We start from the raw sequence: 23,728 nt of genomic DNA on the forward strand, positions 1-23,728 counted from the left end.
TGGGTTCACTAATTGGAAAAGACCTTTAAAATTTAATTAAGCCTGGTAGATAACACTTATTTGGTGCTTGCATGCCTGTGCAGATTTTACACTTTCATTTATCTTAGTTTTTATCATTTAAGACATGTGTTTGAAAATGGAATAGGTATTCATTCATTCAGCCATTCATCATTTGTGGAGTATTTCTTTTATGCTGGGAGCTGTGGGTGGCTGCATGTAGACAGGATGGCAGTGATTGCTGCCTTCCCAAGGATGCGAACGCACCAGCAGTGAGCTCTGTGGCACTGACTGGATTCTTATTATGGTGCTTACCATGGCCCACCATGCAGAACAGAAGTAGTGTGTTGTGATGATGAGAAATACTGACTATCATCCCGCTTAGTAGACTTGATGGCATGGGAGGGACAGAAAGTTCTTGCTCCAGGTCTGTCTTGGGTACCTGCTGTTGCACAGTGCTGTGCTAACTCTGCTAGAGACAGAAAGTAGGTCAGGCAGGGATCTGGTCCCTGCCTGGGATGGAGAGGCTTCTGGTTGGTTCCTGTGCCACAGGTGACAATTGAGCATGCTCAGTGTCTTCAGAGCCCAGGGTGGAGGCGTCTGCCTCTTGTTTACCCGGGGATTGACGCTGGTCCTACAGCTTCCTCCTGCGGTAAGCTGCTGAGCTGTGGAGAGGAGAGTATGTCCTGAGGAGCCAGAGTAGTCTTTCTTGTTGCTTAACTTTGTCGGCAGAAATGAGGAAAAGAAAAGTGGAATTTTTATTTGAGATGGAATCTTGCTCTGTCACCCAGGCTGGAATGCAGTGGTGTGATCATAACTCATTATAGCCTCAAACTCCTGGGCTCAAGTGATCCTCTTGCCTCAGCTTCCTGAGTAGCTGGGACTACAGGCGTGCCACCACACTTGGCTAATTTTCTTTCTGTCTTTTTTTTTTTTTGGTAGAGATGGGGTCTTGCTGTGTTGTCTAGGCTAGTCTTGAATTCATGGGCTCAAGCAATCCTCCCGCCTCAGCCTTCCCAAAAATATTGGGATTACAGGTGCGAGTCACTTTGCCCAGCCAAAAAGTGGGCTTCTTTTTGTTTTTTGTTTTGTTTTGAGACAGGGTCTCACTCTGTCACCCAGGCTGGAGTGCAATGGTGCGATCACAGCTCACTGCAGCCTCAACCTCCCAGTCTCAAGTGATCCTCCTGCTTCCAAAAAGTGGGATTTAACATCAGGTCACCAAATGGGTTTTTCACTGTGGGATCTTTTGATGAGTTTTTTTTCGAATACATTTCCTTGGTTTAGATGTCTCACACCCGCTTGAATTCTCTAGAAGTCATGAATGTGGCTTCTGTTTGCACCATATTTAACCCAGAAGATATCTTAGGCTACTTTCAGTTCCCCCAGAGGTGCCTAGGAGACTTGAGTTATCAGAAAATTGAAGGGGCCTGCAGGACAGCAGACAGAACACAGAGAGGTCATTTCCCTTCTATTTTCTCTTCTTTGAACAGGATGCCACAGAGAGCTAGATGCCTATCAATGTGTTTTTTTTGTTTGTTTTTTGGAGAAAAAGATACCTGCATTCTCCAGGACTACTCTCTGCCCTCATGGAATCACTTTCCTAACTAGGATCTGCAAATATAATGTGTAGCTCTGGGAGGGAAGGACAGAGGGAGAAAGTGGGAGAGAAGAAGAGAGAAAGAGGAAAAGAGAAGGAGAAAGACAGAGAGACGCGCACGTACACATACAAACACGCGCATGCACAGTATGTGGAGTGTCACATAAAACTTGCCCTCTGCTGGCAAGGAAAAAGAGCAAGGTGTTCTTGTTTGTTCGTTTGTTTGTTTTTTTTAAATAATCAGATTATTGGCCAGGGCATTTACATTTATGGCAAGGTTAATTAAGAAAGTTTTATTTATTTACTTTTTATTTATTTTATTTACTTTTTTTGAGACAGGGTCTTGCCCAGGCTGGAGTGCAGTGGTGCAATCACAGCTCACTGCAGCCTCGACCTCCTGGATTCAAGCAATCCTTCTACCTCAGCCTCCCGAGTAGCTGGGACTATAGGTGCCCACCACCACATTTGGATAATTTTTTTGGTATTTTTTGTAGAGACGGGGCTTGCCACGTTGCCCAGGCTGGTCTTGAACTCCTGGGCTCCAGTGATACACCTGCCTCAGCCTCCCAAAGTGCTGGGATTAGAAAGTGTTTTTTAAAGTTCGTCTCATGGCATCAATACTACATAGTTAATTTATACTTCATTTTAGCAGCTAAAATATTTTCCAAATTTTTTTATTTGTTTGTTTGAGACGGAGTTCTGCTTTTGTTACCGAGGCTGGAGTGCAATGGTGTGATCTCAACTCAGTGCAACCTCTGCCTCCTGGGTTCAAGAAATTCTCTTGCGTCAGCCTCCCAAGTAGCTGGGATTACAGGCATGTGCCACCATGCCTGGCTAATTTTGTATTTTTGGTAGAGATGGGGTTTCACTATGTTGGTCAGGCTGGTCTTGAACTCTTGACCTCAGGTGACCCACCTGCCTCGGCCTCCCAAAGTGCTGAGATTACAGGCATGAGCCACTGCAACCAGCCTTATTTTCTGAACTTTCATAATAAACTAATAAAGAGCTAATTTTTTAAATTATCAAGTAGTTTAGTCTTTTTGGGCTGTTATAGTGAAGCACCATAAACTGGGGGGCTGATAAACAACAGAAATGTATTTCCTGCAGTTCTGGAGGCTGAAAGTCCACCATCAGGGTGCCAATACGGGCAGGTTCTGGTGAGGGCTCTCTAAGGGGTTGCAGACTGAGTCTTCCTGTTGGGTAAGGGAGCTCCCTGGGGCCTCTTCCATAAGGGCACTAATCCCATTCACGAGAGCTCTAGCCTTCTGACCTAATCACCTTCCAAAGGCTCTACCTCCTAGTATTATCACTTTGGAGGTCAGGATTTCAACATACGAATTTTGGGGATCACAACTATTCAGACCATAACATAAAGTGATGCATGCTAATTACAAATTGAAGGCCAGGCATGGTGACTGACGCCTGTAATCCCAGCACTTTGGGAAGCCAAGGATGGTGGATCACTTTAGGTCAGGAGTTCGAGACCAGCCTGGCCAACACGGTGAAACCCCCTGTCTGCTAAAAATACAAAAATTAGCTGAGCATGGTGGCATGCACCTATAATCCCAGCTTCTAGGGAGGCTGGAGCATGAGAATCGCTTGAACCTAGGAGGTGGAGGTTGCAGGGAGCCGAGATTGTGCCACTGTACTCCAGCCCGGGCGACACAGCAAGACTCTGTCTCAAAAAAAAAAAAAAATATATATATATATATATATATGTGTATATATATATATATATAATATAATTTTATTTATATATATAAAAAATAAAATTTGATCTATGAGGGAGGGGAAATGATCAAGTAGTGAAATGATACATGCTGATTGTAGTTTTAGACTGCAGAGGTGAGGAATACAGGATGATGGCTTTAATCCCATTTTTTAATAATGACACATCATTGTACTAGCTGGCAATATCCTATTTGTTCTCCTCTTTAGTTTGTTTGTAATCCCACAGCCAAAGAGAAGTCATCCTGCTTGCCCTCCTTTTCTGTAACACTCACCTCCTCATTTAACTTCTTTTTTTTCTGTCTTTTGTTTCACGTTCGGAGGAAGGCTTTATATTTTAGGACCAATGTCAACCTCAACATCCTGCCCTGTATTTCTTCTGTTATGTCGCTGCTTTTTTCTGCCCCTGCAGGATCATTTTCTTCCATCATTTAAATTTATTTTCTTATTCTCTCCACTTCACACGATGAGTCATCAGCCCGACCTCTTTGAAAGAGGCATCCAAGGCTTCGCTTTTACAGGAAAGTGTTTCTAACCCTGCTTTTCACTTGCTCCCACCCTTTCGGAGTGTGCCAAACTCCTTCCCGCCGTGCCACAGCAGGCACTCAGCAAGCTGCGGGGTACAGCAGGGTGCTGCCAGGGTTGCCATCAAGCCTGGCCAGACTCACCTTTTTTTTTAGATGGAGTCTTGCTCTGTCACCCAGGCTGGAGTGCAGTGGCACAATCTCAGCTCACTGCAACTTCTGCGTCCTGGGTTCAAACAATTCTCCTGCCTCAGCCTCCCAAGTAGTTGGAATTACAGGCATGCACCACCACGCCCAGCTAATTTTTCTATTTTTAGTAGAGATGGGGTTTCGCCATGTTGGCCAGGCTGGTCTCGAACTCCTGACTTCAAGTGATCCACCCGCCTTGACCTCCCAAAGTGCTAGGATTACAGGCATAAGCCACCACACCCAGCCTGAAATCTTTAGTTATCAGAGTTGTATTACATGGGTGCTATGCGGTAGTTTCTGTCCTTGAGGTTTACAGTCTAGCAATGTCCTTGGCCTGCTAGGGCCTACGTGGGAAAAGTTAGGTAACAGCACCAGACATCTCAGTGGGATATCGCCAGATGCTTAGTTGCCAGATGTTCAGAAGGTGAGGGCTGGTGGAGTTTGGGGTGACCAGAGAGAGCGTGTGGTGTCTGCTAATGAACCAGAAGAAGGGCTGATGTCAGGTGAGGTGCGGAAGGGGCGTGTCTGGGAGCCAGTGGGAGTGGCTTCACTTACATGAGACATACACACACAGGGAGAAGGTTCCCCAAGACTTGGTGTCAGAGTGGTTACCTGCCTGGTGTGGGGGGTAGATTTGGGCCTATAAGTAATTTGTTCTTTTTTTCTTTTTTTTTTTCTTCTCTGTAAATGGTTTATTTAGTGAGCATGTATCACTTTGTGTAATTACGTTAAAACCTGCAAAATGTGTTGCAGGGGACAAGGAGATGCTTGACAGGGCGAGATCCATTTGGTTCTTACTGGAAATAAGTGGTACACTGGTAATGAAATTGGAAAGTAACTCTGGGTCCGATCATAAAGGGGCCTTGCAGTTTGAGTTTATAGCTTCGGTGAAATGACAGGTCTGGCATCAACAGGATGCAGATTTGGCTTATCAGGTAGTGCTGTGCTTTCACTTGTGCAGGCCGTTCTCTGGGGTCCGTGGTCCATCACGGGAGGGCAGCCACCTCCTTTTGGGGAATGGTGACCTCTTTATGGGGTGATATTTGAGCTTTTTCACCATTGTCTAATTTCCTGTTCCTCAAAGTGGGGCCTAGGAAAGTTATGAGCCTGTTGATCTGTTCTTAAGGTTCTACAGGTTTTCCGTGTGTGGCATATCTGTTTTCTGCATGCTGTTATTTGGAAAATAAATAAAATTACATCCTGGATCTTCCAGGTCATCATCCTGTCACAGAACTCTGTGTGACAACGTTAACATCATTAAAACTGGCTAAGGAGAAAATATTCGATGTAGAGTTAGTATAGAAATGATTGGGGTCAACTGGGGACAGTGGCTCACATCTGTAGTAATCACAGCACTTCGGGAGGCCAAGGCAGGCAGATCACTTGAGGTCAGGAGTTCCAGACCAGCCTGGCCAACATGGTGAAACCCTGTCTCTACCAAAAAATATAAAAAATTAGCTGGGTGTGGTGGTGCACGCCTGTAATCCCAGCTACTCAGGAGGTTGAGGCAGGAGAATTGTTTTAACATGGGTGGTGGAGGTTGCAGTGAGCTGAGATTGCGCCACTGCACTCCAACCTGGCTGACAGAGCGAGACTCCATCTCAAAAAAAAAAAAAAAAAGTAAAAGAAATAACTGGGGCCATGTGAAGACCATGTGATTCTGCAGTACATGCAGCAGGTGTTTACTGAGTGCCTGCTGTATACCAGGCAGTTTCTAGGGGTTGGGGGAATAGCAGGTAACAACATGGACTGTCCCTGACCTCATGGAGCTGATATTCTAGTAGGGGTGACAGGCAGTGCACAAATACCGAGTGTGGCAGATGGTGAGGGTTGCTGTGGAAAAAAGGAAAGTGAGGAAGGGCCCTGGGTGGGCTGGCTGGGAGGAGTGTGGTTTGGGAGGAGTGTGGTTTCATGTAGGGGCTTGAGAAGGCATCTCTGAAAGGAGGCATCTGAGTGAAGATCAAAGAGACAGTACTCAGGGCAGCCATGTGGGCCACCAGGCAGAGGGGTCTGTGAGGCTGGAGCAGGGTGGGCGTGCCTGGCGAGTCTGAGGAACAGCAGGCGAGCAGTGTGACTGGGGCAGCAAAGAGAAGGGAGGGAGAGGAGGGTGTAGAAAGGGGTTAGGTCAGGGAGGTTTAGGGCCAGATCAGGTGGGGTCTTGTGGGCCAGTGTAAGAACTTTGGCATTTCCTTGGAATCAAGTGGGAGAGCTTGTGAAGGTTTTGGTACAGAGCAAAGACATGATCTGACTTAGCTTTTGTGAGATCGTCCCGGCAGCTCTGTGAGGGCTGACCACAGGAGGATGCAGAAGGAACATGGGAGACAGGGGTGACTTCCAGAGTGTAGCAGCAAGGTGGTGCACATGATCCCATGTGAGCTGTGTTTTGAAGGTAGAGCTGACAAACGTTGCTGATGGAGTGTGTATGGAGCACAAGGGAATTAAACCATGACATGGTGCATGGTACCTTGGAATCCAGCCACAGTGGAGCAACACTGTCCATTATGTGAAACTAATGTCAAGTGGAATGTCATTGGCTTTATAGTTTAATTTGTATTTAATCAATGCATCTGTGTCTATTTTGTAGTTTCAGAACAGCACAGTTTATGTGTACCCTTATTATTTGTGTATATTTATACAGTGGAATAGTTAATGACTACCTCGGGGTCCATGAGATTGTTTTTCCCCTTATGAAAGCATGTAGAGTCTTAAAGGGGCCTGGTAAACCCTGCTCTAACCACTGCGATTAGCCAGGGACTGATGGAACCTATTTGTTCCCTTATGAAGTGTCACAGTATTGGCAGGACTCTGGACAAGGACAAAGAAGGCTGCGTTCCTGTGGCACCACCAGGTGGAAGGTGAAGGTATGTTCTCAGGTATGGCCAGTGTCTGCCGAGATGCTATTCCTCAGCTCTACAGTTTTACTACTTTTTCTGGTATGACACAACTAATAGACAACCTTGAAAATCCTAGCTACTCCCATGACTAGATGCAGATACTATTGAAACCTCAGAAGTCTGTGTTGCAAAATAAAGCAAAGAATGCATTAGGCTTTGTTCATAAAAGCATTTTTTTTTTGAGACCAAGTCTCGTTCTGCCACCGAGGCTGGAGTGCAGTGGTGTGGTCTTGGCTCACTGCAACCTCTGCCTCCCGGGTTCAAGCAATTCTCGTGCCTCATCCTCCCGAGTAGCTGGGATTACAGGCATGTGGCACCATGCCCGGCTAATTTTTGTGTTTTTAATAGAGATGGGGTTTCTCCATGTTGGCCAGGCTGGTCTCAAACTCCTGACCTCAGGTGATCTCCCTGCCTCAGCCTCCCAAAGTGCTGGGATTACAGGCGTGAGCCACCGTGCCTGGCCTGTAAAAGCATTTTTATGAGCATGTGAATAATGAACTCAGTCATTTCAAGATCTTTCAAAACAATTCATTTGTTAGGGAATTGTTAGTAAATATGGCAAATAAAAAATTTTTTAAATACCTCTATTTAAAAAGATGAGTTTTATATATATTATTTTTCATAGATTAATCTTAGCAAGACAATTTTCTTAGTCCATTTTGTGTTTTGCAACAGAACACCCACGACTGGGTAATATATAAAGAAATTGGCTCACGATTCTGGTGGCTGGAAAGTTCAGGATTGGGCAGCTCCATCTGGTGAGGGCCTCAGGCTGCTTCCACTCATGGCAGAAAGTGGAAGCGAAGTGGGTGTGTGCAAAGAGATCACATGGTGAGAGAGGGTACAAGAGAGTAAAACCAAAGAAGCCAGACTCTTTTTACCAACCGATTGTTTCTGGAACTAATCCATTCCTGCTGGAGTCAGAACTCACCCACCCCAGTGGAAGGGCATTAGTGTATTCATAATGATCCATCCCTGTAACCCAAACACCTCCCACTAGGCCCTCCTCCCAACACTATTACACTGGTGATCAAATTTCAACACGAGTTTTGGTGGGGACAAACAGACTACATCTAAAGCATAGCAAGAACCTAGTGTGCAATATTGTATAATCAAAATATAAGTATTTAAAAAACATTATTATTGAAATGATACTTCACATAATGTACTGATTTACACATGTTGCTACTGTTAATGAGAATTGCATGACTGGACACTTCACTTGCATCAGCGCTTTGCTTCTGACTTGTTAATCTTAATTGTTGTGTCATAAATAACCAGATGTGCACATTCTTATTTGTGCTTATGAACAAAGTAGTTACACTCTACTTGTGCCTTCTTCATATGCCCTTGGCTTCTTCCTTATTAAAAATATCCATGGGTGAAAGAAAAACAGTAACTGTATACTCACAGGCACTATAATTATTTGTAATTGCTTCTGTTGTGAATCTCGGCAACATCAGGAATGGTTGAGAAGGATTGGTACATAGCCCTGGAACGCACTCCTTTCTTTTAAGGAAGCGCTTCAGAATGCCTTTGATTAAGAAGGCAGATGAGCTTGTAATTGTTCTAGTGTTTGAAAAAGGTAATAACCCCATAATCCTAAGCACGTAGACTTGTACTGAGTATAGCTCATGTGCCAGGGACTGTGCTCAGTGTTTGCTACCTATTGCTGCATAACAAACTACCCCAACCTCAGTGGCTCCAGATAACAACTTGTTAATATTTCTCACAGTTCTGTGGATTGACTGGGCTCAGATGAGCAGTTGTTAGTTATCTGAAGGCTTTGTCGCTTACCTGTCTGTTGAGCGGGCCGGGCAGGCTGGGTCAGTTGGGTGCTAATCAAGCATCTCTCTCCAAGTGGCCCCTCTACCTGGGTAGCTTGGGCTTCCTCATAGCATGGAGTCTCAGGGTGGCCAGTCTTGTCACATAGTGGCTGGCTGAGTTCACAGCAAGTGTTCCAGAGGAACACTTGGGGAGGTGAGTGCTAAAAGACTTCTTCTGACCTAGCCTCACAGATCCCAGAATGCCATTTCTACCACATTTTATTGATCAAGCATTTTACCAAGGTCAGCCCAAAAGCAAAGAGAGGAGAATTAGACTCCACCTCTTGATGGGAGGAATAGCAAGAATTTGTGGTCGTCCCTAATCTACTCTACTGAATAAGTGCTTTACATAAATTATGACATTAATAGGCTTGTAAGGGCAAGTTCTGTTCTCATCTTTATCTTGCTAATGAGGAGACTGCAGCGCAGGGATTTAAGTAACACGCTCAAGGACTGACTGCTAATAAATGATGCTTCGAGCAATAGAACTAGCTTTGTATGATTCTAAATCCCAATGCATATAATGACTTAACTGTGCCACAACCAGTTATTATTGTTATTGTTATATGTTACAAATTATTTGTTCAAAACTGGCATGTAGTAGGGAGAGCACCACTGGTCTGATAGAAGGGACTTTTTAAAAATAAGGGGTCTTGTATTAAAAACATAATTTAATAATTTTATTGAATAATTTGAACCAGGTTTGAAGCATTTCCGTGGAAGGAAACCATGCAAATTCCCACAATGTTAGGGTCCTGGTCAGGTTCTTTGGAGTTACGGATAACTGTTTGTCATTTCTGGGAATGTATGAGATGTGCAGAGGCAAAGTCCAGTATCAGAGATGGTCTCACCTTGATGGCAGTAAAAGGCTCAAATGCATTTATAATAATACCAACAGCAGCAGCGACAACAACATATTTGTTTAGCACTTTACAGTTTACAGTGAACTGTCCTCATTTCATTTAGTCCTCAAATAACTCTGTGTGGTTGGCTTTTTGTCTTCGATCTGCAGGTGTGAAGGACAGAGGCTTAGCCATGTGAAATGTTTTTCTCAATGTCATAAAGGCCATGCGGGAAGTGGACCCTAAGCCAGGCAGTGTGATTGCTCCAGGGTTCCCAGCTCCAGAGTGCAGGAGGCAACCATTTCCAGTTCTTTTCTTCCTTTACCTTATCACAGGATACTTTTTAAGCACTATAAATTGGGTTCCGGAAATGTCAGTTTGTGAAATGTGATCAATCCAGAAGGCCAACCTGCTGGACTGCAGGGGCCTGTTAGATATCAGAGGTTCCCAGGTCTGCTCTTACAGCTGTTGGGTCACTGTGCAAGCACTGCTGCCAGGGTGGCACAGTGGAGGGCAGATGAGCCCTGGCAGCAGGTGGACTGAGGCACATATTTGCTGTGGCAAATCATGTAATCTCTGGGGCTCGGTTTTCTCATTGCAAAATACTGACAGTTTGTGTAGATAACGCCTCCAACAGGGAACCTTGCCTGGCATGTCATATTCAAAATATTACCTTACTAGCCTCTTCTCCCGGACTGTTTTACATCCTCATAACTTTAAGGCTTAAGGGAGTTTAAGTAGATTCTTTCCACAAGAGGAGCTCTGGCTGAGCTGTTTTCTTTATATACTTTGCTATGGGGTCTGGCAAGTAAAAGGTGCTGGGTAATAGCTTTCAATTCACTAAATGAATACTGTAGAACATCATTATTTTCATTAATTCGACTAAATTTATAACATACTCTAAATTTTTATATTGAAGTATAACATACAAAGTGCACTAATCTTAAGTTTAATGCACGATGGACTTTCACAAATGGAACAGACCTATGTAAACACCTGGGTCAAGAAATAATATTACCAGCTGTCCAGAAGCCCACCCTGTTTGCCCTTCCAAGCATTACCTTAAAAAAAAAAAGTAGCTAGTTGTCTTGACTTCTAACACTGTAACATTTATTTTTGCTTGTTTTTAAATTGTAGCATATGCTTACTGTAGGATCTTTGTTTTTTTTAAGTACTTATACTAAGATGGCATTAATAGACGTTCTTAGGACAGAAGTTTCCCCACCAAAGGGCTGGGGCAGAATGTGCTGCCATTGGGCCACAAGTGTGCAGAGACATGGATGCTGGCCTGGGGAGATGGGCTGGGTAGGCTTTGGCCCCTTGGCTTCTTCCAGCTGTAGCCATGTGTGCCCGTATGCCCTGGTGCTATGTAGATAATAGCACTTTCTCTGTTTGCTGGGATGTGAATAAGGTTGGAAAGCAGTGTCTTCAGAGGCCTTGTAAAATCGATTAAAATGAGAAGCATATTACTTTTATTTTGTTTTGTTTTGTTTAGAGACAGGGTCTCTCTCTGTTGTCTAGGCAAGAGTGCAGTGGTGTGATCATAGCTCACTGCAGCCTCAAACTCCCAGGCTCACACGATCCTCCCACCTCAGTGTCCTGAGTAGCTGGGACCACAGGTCCTCCAGCATGCTTGGCTAATTTTTAAATTTTTTGTAGAGACAGCGTTCTCACTATGTTGTCGAGGCTGATCTCGAACTCCTGGCCTCAAGGGATCCTTTTGCCTTGGCCTCCCAAAGTGCTGGGATTATAGGCATGAACCAGTGTGTCCGGCCTGAGAAGCATGTTAATTGTGTATAATTAAGCTATTTTAAAGTGTTCAAGGGTGTTTGAAAACAGTTCTCTCAAATATTAAAAATGTCTTGTTTCCATTTTTAATGAACAAAACCTTTCTATGAATAAAATCTTTGCTAAGATCATTCTTTCCTCTTACCCCAGCTTTACTGAGGTATAGTTGACAAGCAAAAATTGAATGTCCACTCTTAAGGTGTCCAATATGATGTTTTGATTGTATACATTATGAAATGATTACCACAGTTAAGCTAATTAACACATTCATTATCTCACATAGTTATCTTTTTTATGGTAAGAATACTTTGAGATCTACTCTCTTAGCAAATAGGTCAGTCTTTTTAAAGTTGTTTTTAATGACTAGACTTAATGTATACTTGTAAAGAATAAAAAGGGTACACATAGGTATAAAATGAAAAGTAAAAAAGACCGCCTTTCTCTACTAATGTTTTCTATTTCTTGTGTATTTTTTAAGCTGTGGTCTATGCATATGCAAACATTATTTTCTTGCCTTTTTCCTCCAGAGGTAAACCTTGAGTATTATTCCTTGGCACCATGTATAGAGCAATCTCATTTATTTTAAAAGTCACATAGTGTTCTGTCACAACAGTGTATCATGATTTACTTAACTGGTGCCCTAATGATAAATGTTGAGGTAGTTTTCATTTTTTGCCTTTTCAAACAATTCTGCAATAAAAATCTTTGTACCTGAATCTTAATGTACATGAATGAAATGTATCCGTGGGATTTTCTAGAAATAGAACGTTGGGTCAGAGAATAGGAGATTGATATCTAAAAAGATATTGTAAAAGTAACGTCAAATATTGCACCAATTTACACTCCCTTTAAATGTTTGATGACATGATTTTCTACACCCTTACAACACAGAATATAACCTAATTTTTTGTTTGTTTGTTTTGAGACAGGGGCTCACTCCATCACCTAGACAGGAGTGCAGTGGTGCAATCTTGGCTCACTACAACCTCCGCCTCCCAGGTTCTAGCGATTTTCATGCCTCAGCCTACCGAGTAGCTGGGATTACAGGTGTTTGCCACCACACCTGGCTAATTTTTATATTTTTAGTAGAGATGGGGTTTCACCATGTTGGCCAGGCTGGTCTTGAACTTCTGGTCTCACGTGATGCACCTGCCTTGGCTTCTCTAAGTGCTGGGATTACAGGCGTCAGCCACCCTGCCCGGCCATGAATATAATCAAATTTTTTATTTTTGCGAATATTATAGATTAAAAATGATAATCTATTTTAATTTGCATTTCTTTATAATGACAATGGATATTTTAAAAATTTGTTTATTGACTGACTATATTTTTCTGTTACCTGCCCCTTCACATCGTTTACCCATTTTCGATTGGGTTGTTTTTGTTACTGATTTGTGAGAAATCTTTGTATATTAAGAAGCTAAACCCTTCGTTATTTGTATTGCATATGTTTCTCCTCAGTTTGTTGTTTCATGTTTCACTTTGTTTACTGTCTTTTAAAAAATCATACCGATATTTAGAAATCTTCATTTAGTTAACTATATCAGTCTTTTGTGATTTTGATGTTTTATGTATTGCTTAGAAAATCCTTCTCCACTCTAATATTATAAAAGTATTTAGCGCGATGGCTCATGTCTGTAATCCCAGCACTTTGGGAGGCTGAGGCAGGCGGATCACGAGGTCAGGAGATCGAGACCATCCTGTCTAACATGGTGAAACCCCGTCTGCACTAAAAATACAAAAAATTAGCCAGGCATGGTGGCGGGCACCTGTAGTCCCAGCTACTCGGGAGGCTGAGGCAGGAGAATGGTGTGAACCAGGGAGGTGGAGCTTGCAGTGAGCCGAGATCGCACCAGTGCACTCCAGCCTGCGGGACAGAGTGAGACTCTGTCTCAAAAAAAAAAAAAAAGTATTTAGCTATATTTTGTCCTAGTACTTTCATATTTTCTTTTTTACATTTTAAATTATTTGAGCACGTGGATTTTGGGATAAAGAACCAGCTAGGGATTTAGTCTCCCCTCCCCCACCCCCCTCTAAATGCCTAGCTGGTTGTTTTAATACCATGTATTGATTAATTCATAATCATTATCTACTGGTCTGACATGTTATCTTTGTCATAAATGAAATTTCCATGCGTATGTGTGTCTGTTTTTGGACTTTATGTTCTATTAAACTTTTAATTAATTTCTGAATTTAAGAAAAATCAGAGCCAGTAGTGTTTGAATTATGAATTTACCCCTGGTTGTTTTTTTGCTCTTCTCTTGACGTACTTCTCACACACTGCATTCTGTTGCATAAAAGGAATAACATGGTGTTGAATGACAGATCTAAAGAGGACATTTGTCTATGTGGTAAATACGTGGTAGATTCTGGGTGATTTTTCATATGCTTCATATAAAAAATGATCGTACATAAAATAACTTTTTTGGAAGGAACATAATCTGAGCCATTCAGATACACGAAAATCCAGCTCCTCTCTACAGCATCGCTGTGGGTGTAGCTAAAATATGAGATTTTAAGTTTCAAAACAACTTCTGCATGTTATTTGGAAATATTTTTTACTAATTTCTCACCCAGCCCAAAACTTAATGGGCAAATTTAAAATACGCATTTAGTATCTTAGTATTTTACAAAGTCCTTTGATCCTCACCTTATCTTTTTTTTTTTTTTTTTTTTTGACACAGAGTCTTGCTGTATTGCCCGGGCTGGAGTGCAGTGGCATGATCTTGGCTCACTGCAGCCTCTGCCTCTCGGGCTCAGACAATTCTGCCGCCTCAGCCTCCCAAGTAGCTGGAATTACAGGCATGTGCCACCATGTCCAGCTAATTTTTGTATTTTTTTTTAGTAGAGACAGGGTTTCACCATGTTAGCCACGCTGGTCTTGTACTCCTGACCTCACGTGTTCCCCCATGTTGGCCTCCCAAAGTGCTGGGATTACAGGCATGAGCCACCACACTCGGCCCTCACTGTATTTTTGAAAACATGGTTACAGAATTAGTTGCATCTGGAGAAGCTGAAATGCTATATGTAAATCCTGTTTCCTGATTACCAGTGTTCTCCTAATGCAAAGTGTATGAAGTGACAGCAGGGAAGATATCAAAGGGTTTGGTGCTCAGGACATTCTGTATTGTCAATATGAGATTCCCAGTGAGATGGAAGTTCTGCACAGAGCGGCTGGGCGGCAGGCATTCATTTCCATAAGCCTCTCTCTTTCCTCCTGTATGGTATGTGATGAGTTTGGGGGAAAGCACCTGCATTTAAGCTCTGTTCTGGTGGACAGAGGGAAGAGGTCTCAGTGTTTATCATCTCCCATGAGTTGAGTGTGCAGGATCTGTAGCCAACAACTCAGTTTTGGGAGTTCCACGTGAGCCTCACTAGATACTAAGTCAGAACCACAGGGTGAGTGAATGCTCTTTCTCCACTCCATCTGGCTTCTGTCTTCTTAACAGCATATCTGCTGTTTCACATAGCTGCATATCAAGCCAGTTTTTTGTTTTTGAGATCGGGGTTCTCGCTGTGTTGATCAGGCTGGTCTTGAACTCCTGGACTCAAGTGATCATCCCGCCTTAGCTTCCCGAGTAGCTGGGACTACAGATATGTGCCACTGTGCCCAGCTACAAGCTGGCTCTTTTGTTTTGGGGGCAGTTTAACCACTTGGCATTGTCCGTTCTTCCCTAAGCTTCCTTTGGTCTTTTCTTCCATTTTGCTGTTTTTTTGGACATTAAATAATTTATTACCTCTACCAGGTGCTTGGACAGAATAAAGTAAAAGAGAGAATCATTATGTTAGAAAATTAACTTGTGCAAGGTGACATGAAATTCTCTCTGCTGTTGATTCATCTATGCTGGCTTTGTCAGTGTTCATGAGGGTAACCAGTGATTCAACTGTACGGAAGGGAATCTGCCCTTTCTGAGTGTATCTCACAAGGTGATTCCTGTGTGATGATATAAAGATGAGAACCTTTCTGGGAATTTGCTTTTTTTTTTTTTTTTTTGAGGCAGTGTCTTGCTCTGTCACCCTGGCTGGAGTGCAATGGTGTGATCTTGGCTCACTGCAGCCTCTGCCTTCCGGGTTCACGATTCTCCTGCCTCAGCCTCTTGAGTAGCTGGGATTACAGGCATGTGGCACCACGCCCAGCTGATTTTTGTATTTTTAGTAGAGACAGCGTTTTGCCATGTTGGCCAGGCTGGTCTTGAACTCCTGGCCCCAAGTGATCTGCCTGCCTCAGCTCCCAAAGTGCTGGGATTGCAGGCATGAGCCACCATGCCTGGCCTGAATTCCTTTTTAATCTATGATAGTAAGTTCCTCCCCCAAAGAGATAGGAATTGAACTCAGACAAGTTTTAATGTGCACACATTTGCAAAGGTAGGCTTGCATTTTTCATTCACTTTCTCTTTTATATATTTACGTGCCCAGAGGACAAAATGCAGAAGACACACAAGATGAGCAGTGAGAAACAGTGCCCTGCCTCCGTCTCCCTCAGCTCTGCCACTCCTCTCTTCAGGAGCACTGGTCACTAGTAATGCCCTCAGAGCTCTTGGGTTCATCCAGCATGGGCTCTGCCCTGCCTATGCAGGTACCAGACCATCTGCGTTCAGGGGGACGTGGAGCCACACGCATGCAGGCAACAAGGAGAGGGCCGGTCACTGGATGAGGCCGGGCCCCTGGGGCAGGGGTTTCATCAGAGCCCTAGGTCTGCTCTGTCTCCAGAGAAACCTCCCCAGTGGCAGAGGCCCAAGTCCTGCACCCACTGCAGCAGGGCAGGGCTGCAGCCAGGTGAGCAGAGGGCAGAATCCTCTCCCGGAATACATTAGACCCAGTGGTGACATTAGTTCATGCTCAGTGCTCTGTTCACAGTCTCTGGTCCTCACAACGGACCTGTTAGTGGGTTAGGTGCGGGCATGCAGTGAGAAGGTGGGTCCTGGAACTTGTACCCAGGCTTGTCTGACACCAGAGCTCATGCTCTCCACCACAGCCATGTCTCCAACCTCTCCCTAGTGCTTGGTGCTACTACAAGGACTTTCTTTTCCCTTCTCCCCTTAACTGTCATGATGAAGTGACAGCATCTCAGACAAATTTAAAAATTCCCTGAAGGAATCAGCTGGTTGGTGCTGAACTTTGCAGGGTGCCGTGAACACCCTGGGCTGGAGTCTGAATGAATGCATTGCTTTCCTCATGCAACAGTATTGATTGAGCCACTGTAAACACACAAGAGTTTTGCTGGGTGCTGAGTGTATTGTGAGTTTTCATCGTCTGTGCTAATGCTCATCTTACTGAGTGAGCATAATAACCTGGAGCATGACCTATATTGAATTCACTTGGTGGTTGCTGCAGGATGCTTAAAGGAATGAAACTTGAGGGTAGGTTAAGGGAAGCAATGGTGATGAGCTGAGCTTTCACCGGGTGGCACCTGGCTCTGGATGCTGATGTGTTTAGATCAGTGGTAGAAAACAAGCAAATAGAGTGGTGAGTTAGACAGTTTCCACTGCGCACAGCATTTGGGTGTTTTCCATGCTGTAAATCTTTATTTTTTCCACTTTAGTATGAGTGGGATCACTTCTATTGGAGCTAATCCAGAAATTGCTAAGTCAGTGGGAATTGTGAGTCTACAAGTTAGGAATAAATTGAGCTTAACATGCAATATATTGGAAACGATCCTAGATCCTGGATCCTTCCTCTTCCCAAGCAGTGAGCTGTGAGGGAGTCACTCCTCCCACCAGGTTAGAACCATCGGACGTGTGCAGATGTGGCATATATGGTGTATGCTCTGAGGGACAAAATGACGACCCCTGACTGCAGTGTGGCTCCAGCATTGCTTGCTGCCAGGCCGACCCGGGACAGGTGTCCTGGAAGATGGCTCTTCCTGTTCCCAGAGCTGTCCCACCCTTCAGTGTCCACAGGCATTCTGGAAGCCCAGGTTCTCCTTCATTCTGCTTAACAGCTGGCCTAGAATTCTCATTCCTATTCTGTGCCTGGAGACCCAGTCCAAACTCCAAGTCTCATTCCATTTTCCTGGGCTCTGCTTCCCTCCAGGATTCAGTCCACAGGTGGGTGTGGACAAGACTGCTGGGACCACGGCCTTGGTTCCCTGCTCTGTTGATGAGGTTCTTGGGCTCAGACACCATCTGCAGCCCTTCTGCAGCCAGCCTCTCCGTTGCCTGCAAACCCTTGCCCATTCTTCCCTCAAAGACTCCCTCAGAGACATAGTACCGTTGTTTTCTAGTGATCCTTGAAATTCGAGGCAGTAGCTATTAGAAAGAAGAGACTAGAAAAAAATAGGAGGCATGGTTACTGGGGAGTGGGGGCTTGGTTGGTAAAAATAAGTGAATTTTGCTGGCATGGGTCAAATTCCTCCTAACTGAAAAGAGGGGAGTATCTATTAATACAAATGTAAAGAGGGGAGAAAATGTGTTCTGTTATATGGGAGAAGCATGCCCTGTAGTCAGGAACCTGTGCTCAGTTATGTGAGATGGACGCTGGGGGGCAGGGTGGCAGGGAGGAGGGAGGGAGGGAGGAAGGAAGGAAGGAAGGAAGGAAGGCTTTTAAACTAAGGTCATGCACTCAGGTCCTCAGGTACATAAGAGCTAGTATCTATCGCACTCTATATACTGACACTGGGCGAACTCCTTCCCTGCACTGTCACAGCCCTGTGAGGTGTTGCTTTTCCTGTCACTATTGTGCAATTGAGATGGAGAAGTTAAATACTTGCTCAGGGCCCTGCAGCCAGTAAGTGGCAGGACCTGTGCTTACCTCCTGGCCTGTGGACTCCAGCGATTGTGTTGTGAAGCCACCACACCCGCTGCCTTTCCTGAACATGGACAGGAAGTGTTACATATCTAACGAGGAGAACATGGGCAAAAACTTGCGAGTTTAAGTTGTGAGTGAGCTAAGCGTGAGCCGAGAGGATGATTGTGGCCAAGGCTGGCAGCCTGGGGAGGCTATCTGCAGGTGTGGAGGGGTGAATTGTCGGTGAAGGTGAGGAACAGCAGAAAGGAGAGGCAGGCAGGGTGCAGAAAGGACCCCGGATACGATGAACAAAGCAGGGCCCGAGGAGCCACCCCTGCGGGGAAGCAGTGGCGTGGGGAAGGACTCAAGTCTCTGGCGCCTCAGCACTGTGTGCCGGATGAGAGACAAGTTGTGTGTGGTTTTATTCTCTCCATATCCATTTCTTTTTGTTTTGTTTTGTTCCTAAAAAGTATTTAGCGTTTAATGAACCTCCTTCCATGTGGCTTCAAGCCACCAGGACACAGGCCCCCCAGCATTCTTAATCTTCTCCTTGGCTCATCAGAATTGGGCCTTCATGATGACAGACTGCTTTGGGAGCTTTCCCTTTCCCAGAACTTTATAGTAGCCCAGATGCACCACAGCAGTGATGGGAGGAGCCTCTTGGTGGTGGCGGTGGTTTTTTGTTGTTGTTGTTGTTTTGGTTTTTTTTTTTTGAGATGGAGTCTCGCTCTGTCGCCCAGGCTGGAGTGCAGTGGCTCAATCTCGGCTCACTGCAACCTCTACCTCCCGGGTTCAAGTGATTCTCCTGCCTCAGCCTCAAGTAGCTGGGATTATAGGTGCCTGCCACCATGCCTGCCTAATTTTTGTATTTTTAGTAGAGACGTGGTTTCACAATGTTGGCCAGGCTGGTCTTGAACTCCTGACCTCAAGTGATCCGCCTGCCTTGTCCTCCCGAAGTGTAGGGGTTATAGGTGTGAGCCACCGCACCCGGCCCTCAGTCTTGTTTTTAGCAGCATTTACCTGTGTCTGCTCACGGATCATAGTCCACAGTTTGTCAAAGTTGGCAGTTGGGCTGAAGCTCTGTTTCCTCTTTAAGTGGTAATGCCTCACACCAACTTTCCCACATAACCTAGGTGACATTTGTCAAAGTTGATCCTATGGTGATGCACACCACCTGCATTACCACAGCCTCCACGGTGCTTCCGCACTTGGTGATGTGGCCATGGCCGTGGCTCGCGTGGCCCTGAAGTTTCTGGCTCTTCCTCAGTCTGGATGGCATGCCAGACGAAAGAGGAAGGTTTCTACAAAGTCTCTTAAGATATTGAGCACCTATTTCTCCTTTTAAAAACGGGCAAGCTGAGCACAGTTGTGCATGCCCATAATCTTAGCTACTTGGGAGGCTGAGGTGGGAGGATCGCTTGAGCCCAGGAGCTAGAGATCAGCTTGGGCAAAGGGCAATTTTTCTTTCATTATCATTTTGATGTAGAAAATCAGTAACATCTTCTTTGCCAATATGAAAACATGTTTTTCTTTAAGCAGAGTCTTGCTGTCAGCCAGATTGGAGTGCCATGGTGAGATCATAGCTTACTGCAGCCTTGAACTCCTGAGCGCAAGGGATCCTCCTGCCTCATCCTCCTGAGTTGGTGGGATTACAGACATGCACCACCAAGCCTGGCTAATTTTTAAAATTTTTGCAGAGATGGGGTCTCACTAGGTTGCCCCGGCTGATCTGGAACTCCTGGGCTCACACAACCCTCCTGCCTCAGCCTCCTGAGTAGCTGAGATCACAGGTGCACACCACCATGCCTGGCTAATTTTTTATTAAATTTTTTTTTAGAGGGTCTTTCTAGGTTGCCTAGACTGGTCTTGAACTACTTGCCTCAAGTGATCCTCTCCCCTCAGCTTCCCAAAGTGATGGGATTACAGATGTGAACCACCATGTCTAGCCTGAAAACATTTCCTTTTGATTCTAGCATTTAGATCCTAAACCTAAAACTGTTGCCCTAGAATTGCACTGCCCACTTTTGCTGCTAATCTTATTCCCTGTCCAGACCTTTGAGGACCAGAGTTGGCTGCGCCTCCCTCCCAGATGATGCTCAGGGTGCTGGATGCTGGAGCACAGGGACTTTCTCTGGTGACTGTGGGGAAGCCCCTGCCCTCCCACCTCCCTTTTTTTCATTTGTTGATTGGCAGAGCTGAGATTTCCCAGTGTATGTGAATTTGGTTTTGTTCATTTGTAAACCCCTTGACAACTCTGTACATCAAAATAATGGCATTCCTCTTGGGAGTATTTTGTAATTATTTGCTCATTGTGTAATATCACATTAAATATCCAAAGTTAATTCAGCAAATGTTTATTAATAATAAGATTTGCCAAAAGCAAGAGAAGTCTTAAGTGGGTTTTGCCTACAGTTTCTAAAAAGCCTTCAGATTGTGGTGGTAAAAAAACTTGCTTTGTAAATTTTGTGTAATTTGTATTAGAAGATGCTAATTTATTTTAAAAGCACAGTACTCCTTTGTGGTAAATTTCCAAGTTTGCCCCTGTCATTTGAAAAGCTTTTGTGCGAGTGTTCTCAGATGTTATTGGGTGGTAGGGGCAAGGACTCGTTATTTTTGTTTTCAAATATGTATTATCTCTTTTAAATGGCTATTAAAATTTATTATGTATTTGCACTTATAAATGTTTTATGTACTAATTTAAAAAATGGATCAATAGATTTCTGTGTCTAGCAGAGAATCAGTTAATGAGTTTTGAATAGTGTGCCAAGGTGACTCAGCTTTATGACTTTCCGTGGATGACAGATTCTGCCCCTGTGACAAGGTCAAGCCCATAAAAATTACAATCAGATACCATAAAAAGCACAGTTTCATAGGTCAGTTTAATTCTATAGCAGTGTTTTTTGTCAGCATAGCTGGCGATTCCATCTGTTTTAATTTAAGATTCACCCCAGCCATGCCTCTGTTACAGGTGACACGCACACACATGTGCACACACACACATGCACACACACACACCCACACCCACACACAGTTTCCTTATGTAACATACGTGATGTAAATATGTGATATAAATATATGGTTATATAGAATATAAATATATTTACATTGTAGTAGAGGCTGAGTTGGTGGTATAATAGAGCATCTGCAATTCAATATTTAGAGTATAAAGCTGTTTTTCCTTTGTGAAACCATTTGTTTTCCATACACTGCTTGGTGTTGGGCGGGGAAATAATGCAGTTACTTATCTGCTACACTAATGAGCAGATGACTGTCCTCCTCTCCTGTGGCTCTTCTGCAGAAATGAGTCGCCACAGTGAATTGCTTGTGTTTATTATTCTGGTCATGGGTTAGCACCAGGTGTCACAGTGAATCAATCTTGGATTGGTAATACGTTGTCATGAAGGCAGAAAATTGCAGGCTAGAGCAAATTGTCCTATGCCCATTATAGAATCTCAAGTAATGATGGTTGGTTATGCATGGAGGGTCTGAAATAGTCCATAGCATAAGGAAACCAAGCAGGGGTCTCTAAATAGGTCAGAGGGTTCTAACAGATACCCCACCCCCTTCTGCTTCTTTTAAAAGCTCTTGTTACTGAATGGTCATAAAGAGAGTTTTGTCCGCCCCCCACGCTAACCAACAAGACAGGCTTACCAACAACGTGGTCCTGGCTGGCAGCCAGCCGGCCGGCATTTAAATGATGCTTGCTGCTGTGGTAACCTCACGGGCCTTTAATGGGTGAGCGTGGATGCAGCAGCTGAAGGCCAAGTGCAACATGGAAGGCGGCGGTGCAAGCACAGCCCTGGTTCCAATGACTTAACGCCGCCTAGGCCACTGCAAGACCAGCGTGGCAGACAGACCCCCTGGCGAGGAGCTAACTGTGGGGTGGGTGGTGGGATATTGTGAAATGTATATTTGGTCTTCATCCCTGTTTCCTAAAATCCTTAGAATCTCTGGAGTGAAGAGTATTTTTTGCCTGCTCGTGATTGACTGATAGCTGTCAGCCTCCAGGTAGCTTTAGGATGGGACTGGTCACAGGAAAGACCAAGGCAAGATGGGAGGGTTGGGACTTCTAGCCCCACCACCGACCTCCAAGGAAGGGACCTCCAGGGAAGAGAAGGGGCTGAAGGTCGAGTTGATCACCAGTGGCCATTGGTTTAATCAGGCATGGCTACATCATGAAGTTTCCATAAAAACCCAAAAGGGTGAGTTCGGAGAGCTTCTGGATAGCTGAACATGTGGAGGCTCCTGGAGGGTGGCGCAGGGGCACACTGGGGAGGGCATGGAAGTCCCACACTCCTTTCCACATGTCTTGCCCTACAAGTCTCTTCATCTGCATCCTGTGTAACATCCTTCATAATAAACTGGTGAATGTCAGTGTTTCCCGGGGTTCTGTTAGCCACTCTAGCAAATTAATCAAACCTGAGGAAGGGGTCATGGGAACCCTCATTTGCAGCCGATCAGTCAGAAGCACAGGACACCTTCCTCCTTGTGCTAGGCCTCTGGAGGAGGAGGCAGCCTTGTAGGACTCAGCCTCCTGCTGTGGGATCTGACATTATCTCCAGGTAGGTAGCTTCACAATTGAGTCGAACTAGAGAACACTCAGAGAACTAGAGAACGCTGATGTCTGCTGAAGAATCAATGGCTTGCTTGGTGTGTGGGGAAAACCTCCTGTACATTTGGTCACAGAAGCATTTTGTGTTGTGAGAGTAGAGTAGGAGAAAAAAACATTTTGTTTTTCTACTTAGGTGGCATGTTCCAAATAAAAACACTGGAAAGAATATGAGTTTAAAGAAACAGATTGTAATGCATGATATAGTGGCATACTATACAAATAAATCTCGTAAATTTGGATTTCACTGCCTTAGAATTTGTAAGAATTTGGCTGGGCGCGGTGGCTCATGCCTGTAATCCCAGCACTTTGGGAGGCCAAGGCAGGCGGATCATGAGGTCAGGAGATCGAGACCATCCTGGCTAACACGGTGAAACTCCGTCTCTACTAAAAATAAAAAAATTAGCTGGGTGTGGTGGCGGGCACCTATAGTCCCAGCTACTCAGGAGGCTGAGGCAGGAGAATGGCGTGAACCTGGGAGGCGGAGCTTGCAGTGAGCCGAGATTGCACCACTGCACTCCAGCCTGGGGGACAGAGGGAGACTCCGTCTCAAAAAAAGAATTTGTAAGAATTCAGACTCGGGATGCAGTGTGAATTTACTGCTTAGGAAGATGTAATGTGCTAAAAAAAAAAAAAATTAAATCGAACAAACTATCCGGATGATTCTTAGCCTATGGAGAGTAAAGCACAGGTTTTTAAGTTTCTTAGATACACTGTATTGATGAGGATACAGGCTAAGCTGCTGAAACAGGAGATCCCAGATTATAGTGACTTCAGCTTTTTCAGTCCTCCTGGTGGCTGGTTCAGGGCTTGTTTGGTGGCTTGTGGGGTCATCACATTGTATACTCTCCTGTCCTGTGTGCCAGCACCTGGTCACATGGCCACCCCTGACTGCAAGGAAGATGGGAAAATGTCATCGTTAGCTGGGTAACCAAGGGCCCAGCTAAAACTCAGGGTTCTTTTTCTAATAGTTGAAAGGGAGAGTGAGTATCACAAAGCCCCAGC

At 44.6% G+C, this 23,728-nt stretch overlaps 1 protein-coding gene and 1 pseudogene across 1 annotated transcript in view; one reads left to right on the forward strand and one right to left on the reverse strand.

Moving 5' to 3' along the window:
* RAB31 (RAB31, member RAS oncogene family) overlaps positions 1–23,728 on the forward strand; it is a 153,991-nt gene that overhangs the window by 6,363 nt on the left and 123,900 nt on the right. The gene's annotated exons all lie outside the window — the stretch shown is intronic.
* On the reverse strand, positions 18,595–19,393 carry LOC100594011 (annotated as a pseudogene).

This window comes from Nomascus leucogenys, chromosome 4, assembly GCF_006542625.1.
Source record: "Nomascus leucogenys isolate Asia chromosome 4, Asia_NLE_v1, whole genome shotgun sequence".
Classification (NCBI taxonomy): Eukaryota; Metazoa; Chordata; class Mammalia; order Primates; family Hylobatidae; genus Nomascus; species Nomascus leucogenys.